This window comes from Rhopalosiphum padi, chromosome 3 (genome assembly GCF_020882245.1).
Source record: "Rhopalosiphum padi isolate XX-2018 chromosome 3, ASM2088224v1, whole genome shotgun sequence".
In the NCBI taxonomy this organism is placed as follows: domain Eukaryota; kingdom Metazoa; phylum Arthropoda; class Insecta; order Hemiptera; family Aphididae; genus Rhopalosiphum; species Rhopalosiphum padi.
This window is the reverse complement of record NC_083599.1, coordinates 63,674,109-63,686,981: the sequence shown is the minus strand read 5'-3', so window position 1 is coordinate 63,686,981 and position 12,873 is coordinate 63,674,109.

Genomic DNA, 12,873 nt, shown 5'->3' with positions numbered 1-12,873 from the left:
AATGCATTAAATTCACAGCCTTGATAATGAACATATAGAACTAAACTTGGTTATGAGTTGCATCTGTGGGAACTTTAGAATATAAAGCAATTCAAGAGCATCGAAGTTTAGGCACCAATAAGCGAGAAAGATAAGACATTTTTATCGATAATAACGCGTTACGATAAATGGAAGGTATATCATTAAATTTCGCGGATCATCTTATTAGATTTGAGTTTTACGATAATATATGATTTTATAATAAGAAAGGTGCGTATTCCTTAAATTATTTCTACCACATATTATTGATTAGTTTCATTATATATCATAGAGATAATTTGGTAATGCTTTAGAGCTCCCCCCCCCTTCGCAGCACAGATTTGTGTTATTGCAAACGAGTTGTATCCCAAATATGGAATCATAACCCTAGGGTTTTTCAGGTTAAATGAGTTGTAACTGGCGGAAAATTCAATAATACACAAGTTATGCCCGTCAATTTTTTTTTTTTTAATACACTGTTTGTGTCCTGATAAAAAAAATGTACATATACCTTCGCAAATCTTGAAATTTGTCAATTCCCCAAATACATTAGTATACGAATAAATTGTAATTATACATTATACAAAATAGGAAATTTCGTTTCGTCATATTGTAATTACCATTAATAATAATAATTAAATATTTGTAAGTAAATTGAATTAGAAACATGAAACACAAATATATTTTCTATTTTATCTAGATTTTGAAATGACAAATGACAAATTAAAAATGTACTGCATTTTGTTCTTCTCGCATTTAAATTGCTCCATAGTGACGTCAAGAATTGGTTGACTGTGGTTGAATAATATCTTTTTATAATATAAAGGTTCACAACCTCTTCTATTCTCTGCCTCCTTTGTAGATTTTCAAAAATCTCGTGCTCCCCTCGTATAAATTGAAAAAAATCGATCACCCTTTTTGAGTGCTTTAAAAATAATCTATACAATATTCGAAATGACTACTTTTTCATTGATGATAATAATTATAAAATATAAATAATTGTAAATAATAAAATGTAACAAACAATTAAGGTGGAATATTATTATAGTAATAAAATAGTATAAAATACTAAAAATAGTAAATAAAAAAGTACATAATGATGAAATTAATAATTAATGTTAATGCTGACAACACTTTTTTTTGGACAGTTTCCGTAATAATTGCTTGCGCCTCCCCAGCAATGTGTACACGCCCCCAGTTTAGGAACCAGTGTATAGATGATACAATTAAACGTCCATTGAATGGATTTCGATTGTTTGAATGTTTTCCCGAACCCTTAGGTGAAACATAATTATGACCAACCTCTGCATTCTACTCTGATATGATTGGCTGTAATTACCTACGTCATTGTTAAAAAAATTGCAAACATAGATTACTCTTACCGTAACACTATCACATATTAAAATTATCTATAATTATTTCATTGTATACTATAGACAGACAAGCCGATGATTCAGCATTAAGTATGTATTTTTTGAGTTTTTAATCGTATTACTTTATAAAAGAAAGCTATTAATTATTCGGCTACAATTTTTAAGTTCCTCAATTGAAAATCGATAAAAAATTATAATCATTAATTGTTTTTACATTTGTTTCTAGAGCTACTTAGTATGTACATTTTTGTTTTCTACTAAACCGTAATATTTTATTAATAAGTTTATCGCACAATACGAATTATAATAACCATTACCTTCGAGGTATATTTGTAGATAAAATAGACATTGTTGTTCAGAAATATTAGAATATATAATATATTATATAATATTTTTAAAAAGTCTATTATTGCTTTGTATAAATGTATAATTAATTATTACGATACATTATATTTTATTTTTTTTTTATAGATAAAATGAGTAAGTATCATTTATTTAATACTTCTCCTTTCACTGTTTTATTTTCTCCTCTACTAAAATGATCAAATGACAAATAAAGAATTATTTTCGGTTATGATAAAATTAACATAATTATTAATTAATTAAACCCTATTGTTTACAGTTCAAAAATGTAAGTATTATTTTTTTTTAAGATAAGTATATAAATATCATTTTATGGAGCATGTGTTTTTTAAAATGGATGATACTGACAAGAACTATAAATGTATTAATGTTGAAAGACTAATATACTGTTTTCATTTCATACTTTCACTTTCAAAATATTGAAATGGGTTAGCAATCGTTAAAGTTTCAGTAGGCTTATGTAATACATATAATAATTAAAAAATAGAACAAAATTGAATATCTGAGTTTAAAAACCAAATTTTGTTTTTTTTGTAACTCATTAAAAAATTAATATATAAAAAAGTTTAATATTTCTAAATGTTGGAAAAAATGTACTACTGTAAATTATGTGTTACAAATAATAATATTATTATAGTAATATAGTATTATTATAAATAGTGGAGCTTGAGTAAGGATGGTTAATTAGTGATTACTTAATGTCAAGTTTAATTACCTAATATTTGTTTTCAAATCTTAATACGTAATGAAGAATACCCCATAAATTAATATTAAAAACATATTATTAACAATTATAATAAATTTCTTATTTCTAGTAAATATAAGTAAGTAGTTTTTATGGTGATTATAGTAATCATTATAATTTGATAATAAATGAAATAATTATAAATAATTATTTAAAATTTATCTTGACAAAAATAACGTGATTGGATCAAAATGTTGGGTATATTTAATTTATCTACCGACGAGTTTGGTATTTAAAGATATATTGTATTGATTTAGAGCCCATGAAATACTAATAAATCCGATAAGTGGAAGGTCTAAAGTGTATACCTATATTATAATAAATTTAATATTATATAAAACACATTATTTTTGTTGTATTAGTTAACGGATATGATTATTATTGATAATGATACTTAAAGGACCATCCAACTTAAAAAATCAATAATTATTTTATTGCCATAATAAATAAAATAGAATCTAACTAAGATAATGATACGACTAAAAATTAAAATTCGTTTATGACTATTCGTTCGCTAGTTGCAGTGAATTTTGACATTACGCGTGACGTCACGGATTCGTTCGCCGCGGCTGCGGTCATATACTATAATATAATATACGGTAATATTTATCAATGTTTAGTTTAACTTAAAATAACTGGCAACTGCTAATGAACTTATCTTTTTTCGAATGAACTAATCATATGTATTTAAGAGTATCTCATATAATCTTTCCATTCGTAAATTTATATCACATTTTGGTTTAATCTTTTAGAAAAAAATAACACATAAACAATAATTATATTACGAATATACCATACATTTACTCTGCAGAAAACGCGTGTAATATTATTGTTTTGACGACGATGACATCGTGTACTAATAGTTTTTTTTCGTCTAAACTGGCTATTCTAGTTTTAACTCGTAGCTAATACTAGAAGTGAGTGAGGGCTCGCATAATATTATAATCTATTATTATCCTATTATATGAGTTATGATATAGTGGTGTATTATAATTTATAATTTATAATATAATTGTTATTATTTCATTAATATTAAACCAAAATGTGATATAATCACAAATGATTCATCATGAATAGAAAGATTATAAGTTACTCTTAAATATATTTGATGAGTTCATTCGAAAAAAAAATAAGTTCATTATTAGCAGTTACTTTACGTTAAATAAAAAATTGATAAATATTGCCGTGTATTCTATATGGCCACCTCCGCGGCGAACGGATTGTCACAAACAAATTTAGTGGAACCTATCATTTTTTTCGTCGTAGTATGTACTATAATTTAAGCCAGAGAAAATTTTTTGAGTTGGATGGTCCTTTAATAAACGTTTCTTTCAATAATTGTGTTGATTTTAGACATAAGTATTATTTACCATTTAGCCGATTAGGCCCACGATTTGCCATTTGATGAAAAATTATATTATTGATTATTCATAAATTATTATTTGTTTATTAATTTGCAGCTAGTATGGAACATTATTTGTATATTTTTAGTTCATAGATATAATATTTTATAATTTAATTACGTTTAAATGCTCTCGTGAACAATATTTTCCTTTCTAAAATATATTGTTTGCAGATTATCATTAATAATTGTAGATAATAAACGAATAAGAGTAACGCTGGTAACGGACAGTGCTTAAGAGGACGTTATACCCGCATGTGTTGTCTCTGTCTTACTAACGTACATCGTAACAAATTTGCATTCAGCAGAATAACACATTTTAAGATGTCAGCTTTAATATAAGAGTAGATTTATGTATCATACAATTTAAAGTTAAGAATATTATATAGAAAATGACATATGATTTTATTAATATTATCATTTCAAATTAAGTTATAGGCTTATAGCTACGTAAAATATTACAACTTTAAAATGTTCACAAGTCCATAACTCACTAACCGGGTATGGCGTCCTCTTAAGTGTATAAACTTTACCTATTCATGATTCATTTTATTTAACCATTTTTAATTTAAACAGTTATCGATTCTTCATTTTTTTGGCATTTTTGAGCATTATGTGCAGCGTCAAAATAATATAACACATTTTATTATTATGAATTATGAAGTGATTTTGCTAGTTGAATCTTACAAACATGAAAAAACATACAATTAATATCTAATAACTAATAGCTTCTATAAGTTATAACTCTGGATTTGATATTTGGAGAAAAATAGTAAGTGCCTATGATTATTTATTATTTTCTTATTATTTTCTAGGTGGTATGTATTATTGTTTATATTATTTATTTCATAATTTTGTTTTATAATTAATTTGAAAGTTTTCTTAATAAATTTACATAAGCAATATTTTTCTTTTCAATATTGTTTTGTATGAGATTGGGAATCCCATAAAAAAACGAATATAGTAGACAGCGACTTAACATTTTATAACCATTTGTTTTTATTAATTGTGTAGTGCTTATGGTATTTAATAAACTACATATTATCATATTAGTTTATAAATTAAGCTCAAATTGTTATTTATTTCAATAACTATTAAATTTAAAAGTTGGTTTGCTACTATTAGTTTGTAATATTTTTAGGAAAATTTTACAAGCTTTTACAATACAATTATAACATATTAATATTTAATTATATTTATTTATGCTAAAAAATACCTATAACTAACAAATGTATGTTTTTTTTCTAGTTGATGTTAGTAAGTATTTATTTTTAATACCTATAAACATATTATAATATTATACAATAATAGATTATATATTGTGTATTATATATATTAATAATACATTTGTGAGTTTATATTATAATAATAATAGTTAAGGTGATTAATATAAACTTTTTTAAGTAGCAACAAATTACATTTAATTACATTTAAATTACAATTAATTAAAAAAAAAAAACTGATTGCTATTATTTATATTAATTAATCATTTTTATTATTATTCGTATAATGAATATCACATGTAGGTAAATTGTATTCCAATCTGTGATCTTATTGGAGAATAATTATTAATACTTCATAAATATTAACTTTTAAAAAAAAATTATTCCAGTTGAACCAAGTGAGTAATAACTTATATTTAATGTTCTTGAATTATAATTTTAGTCCTAAGTCGATTTTAGTGAACTTTAAAATTCCTGCTAATATAATGCTATATCGTTGGTATTTCCAAAAAGTTTGTGATAAAATTTATTTTGTTCAGAGATATTATTTATACAATTTATTATAAAAACATGGTTAACTAACTTTGATGGATTGCATGTATTTCAAAAATTTTATTGATTAACACACTATTATTAAACGTATTAGATACAAGTTAAATGATAGAATAATTACTTAACAACAGAAAACTTTTGAATAATTGTATAAAATAATACATAACGCCAAAGAAAAAAACACAATTCTCAATTATTTGCATTTTTAATTACAATAATAAAAATATAAAATGTTTGAAAAAGAGTGATAGAAGTAATAAAGATTTAATGAATTCTGTGAAGCACTGTGGTAATTTACCAAATATTGCAAAGGATAGTGCAAACGATATTTTAAAAGTTGTTAGTCCTTGTATCAGTAGATTGTTGTAATTGTAAAATACCAACTATATATTAATATTATAAGGAAAATATTATATTAGATTATCCCCATTATTTGATTGTATAATTATATCATATTAAAGTATAATATTATTTATTAATTTGTATTCTAGAGGTTAGCAGTAAGTGTATTTTTTTCTAATTTATAGAATTTTATTACATAATTTGTAAGATTTGTGTCTCATAGCTTTTATAATTATAACCATTCTCAAATCGTTATTACGACTATGAACTATAAGTACAAAATTGTAGAACTAGACCTTTTTAGTTGTTATTTTTATTATTACCTTATCTTAATCTTAAATTGAACATTTTAAAAGCGTGTTTGTATTTTATTATGTATTTCAATAATTGTATATTACGACTCTGTACAATTATATACAATTAAATTACAAATAATTATATTTTTTTTAATTTTTAATTTTTTTTTTTTTTAGAAAATGTAGTTAAAAGTACGTATGCTATTAAGTTTAAAGTGTATAAAATGTATCTGACAAATATACATTGCAGTATAATATAGTTTTTAATAATCTTAACATGAATAATTTATCTAATAAAAAAAAAAAAAACTGTTAAAATCGTACTGTTTTATATTAAGATTTTACAATTAGGTATATAATATCATCATTGAATTTCAACGGTAGTTGATGTGATTTATTGATTTAACATCTTAATGTACCATTAAAATAATGAAAGCTATTAACCTAACCAAACTAAATATTAGTAGTGGGGTATTGTGTTGGACTCTTAAGTCATCGATATAAAATAACGTTTTTAATTAACATTTATCCAGAAAATAATTTGTACATTTATATGAATATTACCAAAATTAGAATTCAAAAATTCAAATATATATAATATATATGACTAATATCCATTCTCGATATTTTGCTATGGTTTGATTTATAAAAAATAATAATAATGCTATCAATACTATTAAATCGAAAAATAACTTAATAGGTAGATGATTTAAAGTTTTAAACGATATTAGATACCTATAATATTAATATGTGCAAAAATGTTTAAATATATTTATTTAATATATTTTTAATGAACATTTCAAGCATTTATAGGGTGACAGAAATATAGCTACCTGATACCCACTTAGCTCTTATATTTATAGTGAAAAAAAATAAATATGAAGTTACTGTAACTTAGTAAATTACGTTTACAGATATGGCAAGATACTACAGGAATTACATTCATAGTAAGTGTGTATTAAAATCGACTAAAAATACTATAATAGATACTATAATAATAAAGTGCCTTTACAAAATCTCAATCAATGTAATTGGTCATAAAATAAAAATAGCGTCATTGAATGCTTTTACAATTGGTATTTATATCAAATACATTATAACTAAATACAAATAAATAATTTGGATTACTGCTGTTGGCACAAGTTTGAGTAATAATATCCTGATTGAGGCTGTGATCCCAGATATGCTTGATCGGGATCGACCGTAGTGCTAATTCGACACCAATGGTCTATATTCATACGTACAATTAAAATACATGAGATGAGTATAACCTCAATGATTTTTCTAGTTTAAGTAAGGGGAGCGACAAAACGGCTGCAAACGAGTTGTGTTCCAAATACTGAATTGTGTCCATCATAGACCTTTTTCAGGTTACACGAACTGTGTCCCTCAGTTTTTTTCGGGTTACACACAAGTTTGGTCCAACTAATATAAATAAAAATTAAAAATAATCACTCAAATAATCATTGGGTCACTACTTGTGTACCCAACTTTTGTCATTGAGACACAACTCGTGTACGAGCAATTTCGTCGTGACATAACTCATTAACAAAACAGATTCCAAAAGAAGGATACAGATTTGGGAGTCCAGTGTTATATAATGTTGAGCATTTAATATTTTTAATCTTAAAATCTTTAAAACTTTAAAGTAGGGATCTTTAGTGTCACACAAACAATAAATCTCATCACAATTTATTTTGCAGCATCATCTTACAATCATAATATGGTTATGAATTTTTGTAATTTATCTATAAGCAACAATAATCAACTTTATTTGGTGAGAGTGCTTCAATCAGTTCAAGCTGAAGCAGATAAATAAACAGACGAAACAGAATATACACCACAAACAATCAATCAACAATATTAAATAATATTAAAAAATCAACGAATTTATTAATAAAATTATTAAAGTTAAATCATATATAATTATGTATATTTAGATTTATAGTATATTTGTCATTCTATAGCTCACTGTAATGTATGTAAACAGTTGAAACCTAAATATTATTAATTGAAATAAAAAAAAATATATTATAAATTACGTGGTAGTTATTTAATTTTTTATTACCTTGTATAAAATACACATATCTTACTTGTTTTCTCTTTGAGAAGTGGTAAATGTATTTGTTGAACTTATAGAAATGGGCCACTCAAGGAATATTATAGTAATTCAATGAACGAATTTATTTTTAGAGATTTTAGTTTTGAAATTTGTTGCAAAAGAAAATAGTTGTTTAAACGAAACATAATTCTACCTTTAATTGTATTGTACTTCAAAAAAACATTAATAATTGCAGACACTAGCAACTTTTTGTGATTACGCATATTAAAACGACTTCAGTCATTTGGTCTATAAGAATAAACACAATATTACAATACTCAAAATTAGGTTTTACATGTTTAAAGTAATTATTTTTTTTTAAAAATATTATGGAATATTTAAATCAATTAAAAATACTAATAATTCATGATATTTTTTATATAATCTGTTGAATAATGTATAGTAATTTATATATTACAATAATAATGATAATAATATATTTATTTATATGTATTTACGTTCTCCAATATTATACAAATTTAAAAGTGCATAGTATAAAATAAACATTTTTCATACAATTCTTTCAATATTTTACGAAAAATACAATACCATAACTCTAAGTTATGATAAAATGATTTGAAAATTTAAAGTTGATACTGGTTCAACTTATAAGATATAAAAGTAAAAATAGCTTAAAATGAAGAAAACTGTAGAACAATTGTTCATAATTCAAAATAATGAGCTCAACTTTGTCATTAGTGTTCATCAATAAATTAAGTTTAAGGATATTATTCTTGACGTATTACATTTATATAAAAAAAACAATGAAGAAGAATAAATATTTAAACATAAATACATTTATACCTGCCTATTACTTACATTATTTTTATGTTAAGCAAAAATAATAGATTTTGTGTAGGTACTTATACCTACATATTATAATTTATAAATACAGTACTATAATCATATTTTTATATAATATAATTTACTATATATTTATATAATAGTATATGACATGGTGACACTTCACACTGCCATACTCTTCTATCGACTATTCATGATGAAATATTTTTTTTTAATTTTTATTAAGTCTTTGATTGATTGTCATACTTTTTAATGGTAGATACAACTGAGTATTTATATTGATTCTCAGTTGAGAATAATTGTGATATTTTTTTAAGTAAAGTACTGTGGAAATAATAATAATTTCCTAGTTAATTATGCCCTTTCTTTGCTTATATTTTCTCTGATAATCCCCTCACAACTTGTTTTTTATTTACTGAGGAGGTCCCTGATGATTTACAAGTACGACGATCGGATTTACAATTATTTACAATTTTTATTGCTGACTTCATATACTTAAGCCAAAGACATATTTTTTTAGTGATTAAAAATTATGAAAATAAAAATCCGTGATAATACAGAATGAACGATGGCATGTGTGTCTGGCCATGTATGATGCATAATATATATTTATATTTATATTATGATAGTAAAATATAAATACTTTAATTTTGAATTGCATGAAACATCATAAAAATTATTTAGGTAAACATAGAATATAAATACTTTACGATTTTAAGGTTTAGTTATTAAAATGGCTTCATAATATTGTTATTACCATGTTATAATTTAAGTCAAATCCAATACAATAAATACATGAAACAATTGACTGATAAAATGATGAATTATAGTTGAATCCACTTTATGACAAAGAAGATTTTATTTTTATTCATATTTAGTTTTACACACAATAAGGCAAATATTATTATGTTTTAAATATTATATTGCATATATACATCATAATAATTAAATTACATCATATTTTATTTATTTCGTTAAATACACGATGATTAGTATGTTTATACTATTAACTGACTAATTTTAAGCTTATAATGTGTGAACAAATTGCTTTAAATATGATATTAACAGACTTTGATTTAGATTCGGAGCTGAACTATGAATTCAATGATTATTTATAATGATGAAAAGTGTAAATATTAAATTATTTTAAGTTATAGTTATTATTATTAACAGAAAGTTGTATAATAATTTACGATAATATAAAATACATTTTGTGAATATCGCAAGTATCTATGAATATTTATTTTTGGTTAAATCAAAAAAACTAAATTGCTTGTGTCGGTTACTAGTTTTCAAAAAACTCATATTTTCTCATAATATTATCTTTATGGTTTATCCAGTTATATTAAAAAGTAGGTACTTAAAATTTTTTACTTCTTCCCAAAGAAATAAATCAAATTTGATAACTATAAATAGTTTGCGATTTTTATGAAATTCTTGACTTCAAATGCTTATAAAAGAAATTTTGAAAATGTATTTTTATATATAAATAAGATAAAATTATCTAAACTTGTAATTGATTTTCAATCATTTTTTATCAACAATTATAGGAAATATACTAAAAAATTGAAAAATAGCTTAAAAAAAGTTAAAATATTTTGAAAATATTACCATCATAATAATATTATGAAAATGATAATATTATGTGGAAACTCAATTATCTACATTCTACAGTTATTTGTTTATTAATTACAACAAAATTATTATTTTAAAGGTGAATGTGAATTTTAGTTAGTACCTAGTTTGAATTTAAAACGCTCATACAATTAATTTAACTTTTCGATACATTTTTTTTCTTAATAAATGTTTAAAAATTTTTAAACTAAATTTCATATATTTTCTTACATTACTTTATTATTTACCCGGTTGTATAGTTGTATTGCAAAGTTAATAGTTGTAGAAATTGCATATTATTTTATTTGATATTAATGTATAGCGAACCAAGCTTAAAATTCGAAAATTTTAAGAAAAAAGTTTCATATTTCATTGATTAGTGATTTTTAGAAAATATTTAATCCTAACCTATGTATTATAAATAACATTAACTATAAAGTTTAATATTATTTTATGTAGGTATTTATATTGTCTTTATCGCAGTCAAATATACATTTGTCAACAACGATGCGATGTGCGTTTAATCACTTTCTTCCTTAACAAACGGTTTTACAATAATGACTAATGTGTAGTATATATTAACCGTTGAATTACTTGATTAAATCAGATTTAAAATAATAAAAAAAAAGCTAATATAATAATCGATTTCACATTCGTCGTCCTATTAAAACCTCAAAAATATAAAATTGATGTACCTGTAGACTATTATATACGTGTATTAGATGTAAAGTGTACCTCTTCATTAAGTAAGTCACTGTAATGGATGTGTTAAAACTACATTCAATGTTGAATTATTGCATACAAAAAAAAAAAAAAATGATTCTGAGCGGAGACGGTCAGTTAGTCGATATTACTTAATATTTACACATTATATTTTATGATCTATTTACTGTGCCATTATAGTAATTTAGATTGTTATACGCGATAGGTTAGGTAACAAAATAATTTGCTTATTATTATAATATTATATTACCTTGTCATAGACAAATGTTGTTATAATTTCAAATTAAAATGCATATTATGAAAAATTTGCATAGAACCTTACGTTTTATTTTTACTCATGAGGTATGCAAATTAAAAATTAAATGGTTTTATACTAACTACAAAATAATTTGCAAATTTGAGTGATTTTAAAACATTTGAACTTCAAACCTTTATAAAAAGTTTTTTTATCTATTGTTTTTTAAATATGATGTGGAACCCCATATTAAATCGTCAAGTTTTTTTTTACCTCCAAAAAGATTGTGTATTATATACTAAACACAAAAAATTTCAATTATTTAAAATTACCTACATTATATTACGTAAAAAAGGCCAAAATAAAGACAGTTATTTCATATCTAGCTAATAAATACTAATATCAATATTTACATTTTTGTTTTCTACTTATAGTTTTGAAAATAACTAGACATTTTTTACTTTTGGCCCTCAAATAGAACTGTTTGTTACCAAAAACTACCCTTAAAGTTAAAAACCAAAATACATATTTTACTTTCTGTAAAAAGTGTCCAAAAAATAAAAATAATAACACACAAATATAAAAACAATATTTCATTGCCCCCCTCCATACCCATATATAAATTAAATTGGTGTGTTGACCTGCTTTTTTAAGTATACAACGATAATATTATACATCAATTTTTTTTATTATAAAAAAAAATGCGTGATGTTATAAAAAATACAACATACATATACTTACTATTTTATTACGAAGTCGTCAAATCGGAGGTATCTTCTATCTATATCAGAATTTTATCAAATAAGTTTATTGTTCAAAACGTATGTAACGAATTATCTCAATAAAAAGTTATCATAAAAAAAAAACATATAATAAAGTTTAATAATTGTTGCACAACCATTTGTAATAGGCACTTTTAAAACGAAAAAAAAAATTATCAACGTGGAAATTTTCACTGTGGTTTAAAACATAACGACCGATGTGGAACCGTAGTGGTCATGAATATTTGTTGAAACTTGAAACTAATATGTAGGTATGAACAAAGTTTAATTAGCTTTCAACGTATTAATATATGTATATTT